General features: G+C 33.1%; 1 pseudogene; it reads left to right on the top strand.

Moving 5' to 3' along the window:
* The first annotated feature begins 465 nt into the window (after positions 1-465).
* LOC107898480 (NAC domain-containing protein 90-like) lies at positions 466-1865 on the top strand (annotated as a pseudogene).
* The last annotated feature ends 314 nt before the right edge of the window (positions 1866-2179 follow it).

Here is a 2179-nt window from a genome sequence, read left to right as displayed (position 1 = left end):
ACTAAAACTAAAATCTAAAAGTCTAAATAAATAATTTAATAAATAAAAATAAAATTCAAAGACTTTTTTAATTATGTAGTGATTCAATTCGGTTAATTTGAGTAATTCGGGTAATTCGATTAATTCGGTTAATTTTTAACCATAAATAAAAAAAAAACATATAATTTCCAGTTAATTCGGTTAACTAACCGAATTAATCGAAAAAATTTTGATTCGGTTAATTTTTTTGAAAAAATTTTGATTCGATTAACAGTTAAAAATTTTACCCAATATCATAAGTGTATTTTACCCTACATAAAATAACAAGATGCCTTAATTTCTATATTCTAGACTAAAGCGTGTGGAAATTTCAAAGCAAAGCGGTCTTTGCCACAGATTTCTCATTCCACTCGTTTCTCTCACCATTAATGCTCTCTTTTATCTGCCTAACAACTTCCATGATCAATCCTCAACACTCTCCTCATACTTATAAATAGCGACAAATCCCATTATAATTTGCTAAACCCTCACTCACCATCTTTAATTACTTTAAAGCAATCATTTCTTTAAGCGATATATATTGATTTGAGAATATTAAGCACTGAAACTGAAAATGGAGGATATGGCACCTGGTTTTCGGTTCTACCCGACTGAAGAAGAGTTGGTTTCATTTTATCTTCATCACAAGCTAGAAATGGAGAGGGAGGATTTGAACCGTCTTATGGATCGGGTTATACCCATTGTCAACATTTATGAGTTTAATCCTTGGGATCTTCCACGTAATTTACACCAATCTACCTACCATTCTTTTACATACTACTAATTTCACTTTCCTTTTTTATTCTCTTTTTCCAACATCAAGTTCATCATCATTCCTTTGTTAGATTTATTTTTTTGCTTAAGTTCATTCGTGCATCATATTCATTATCCATCACCGTCTAACGAGGTATTGTTTTTTGAAAAATAAAAAGGAATAACATAAAGAGATGATATCATTATTATTTATTATGCATTTAATGAAATTATTGATGCAGAATTTTCAGTGTACCTATGCCATAAGGACCCAGAACAATGGTTCTTCTTCATTCCATGGCAGGAGAGTGAAGCTCGGGGAGGAAGGCCAAAGCGGCTAACAACAACTGGGTACTGGAAGGCAACTGGCTCACCTGGTTTTGTTTAGTCCTCCGGTAATCGCCCTATAGGCGTTAAAAGAACCATGGTTTTCTACAATGGAAGAGCTCCCAATGGAATAAGGACTGAGTGGAAAATGAACGAATATAAAGCCATTGAACAGGGAGCTTCATCTATTTCTGCAACTCCAACTGTAAGTAAACCACACTTGCTCTTCAATTATCTATCAAAATAAGATTCTTGTGCTTTTAACTCTATATAAAGATTGACGTACAAAAAAAAAATCTCTGTTATTGGCAGTTAAGGCATGAATTCAGCTTGTGCCGGGTATACAAAAAGTCGAAATGCTTGCGGTCATTTGACAGGCGGCCACCAGCAGGAGGAGTGCAGATAATTAAGCCAAATGCAGCAGCTCATCAAGGTGAAGCAACTGCTGGAGAAGCAGCTTCTGGTTATCATAAGAGCCATCAAATGGCGGGCTCACCCGAAAGTTCATCTTCAGAAGATCACGGGAACCCCTCTCAAACTGGAGCAAGTAATGACTCATCAGCAACTGTTTTTAATTATGATGAATTGTTCTGGAATCTTGATGGCTTCTGGGAGTCCCAGATTCCTTGATGGGAAAGATAAGGTTTTTGAAACTTCAGTTGTAACAAGTTTTCTTTCTTTTTTCGTGTTTTATGCTCTAAACCCATTTTAACTTCGACATTAATATGCTTTTTTTCGTCTTTAATGGTTTGATCATTGTTTCAACTCAATTATAAAAGTGAAACATAGTGTTAATTATGAATGCTATAGTAATAGTACCAAAAAACCGGGGTTAACAAGTATTTTAATGTTTGTATGTTTAAAAAGTTAACACTTTAGTCTCTGCATGTTAACTTTGTTGTTAATGAAATAATATGACTTAACAATTGCTGATGTGGTATTAAATTAAAAGGTTAAACAATAGTTTTGAAGAATGAGTAGAGATAAGAAATCGATTTTGTTTTTACCTCAAATTGTTTTTTTATTTTATTTGTTTTATTACATAATTGTTTTGTTTAAATTATTTATAATTTGGTCCACG

The sequence above is a fragment of the Gossypium hirsutum genome, chromosome D04 (genome assembly GCF_007990345.1).
Source record: "Gossypium hirsutum isolate 1008001.06 chromosome D04, Gossypium_hirsutum_v2.1, whole genome shotgun sequence".
In the NCBI taxonomy this organism is placed as follows: Eukaryota; Viridiplantae; Streptophyta; class Magnoliopsida; order Malvales; family Malvaceae; genus Gossypium; species Gossypium hirsutum.
The sequence above is the reverse complement of the archived record's forward strand: the minus strand, read 5'-3'. Positions and strand labels throughout refer to the sequence as shown.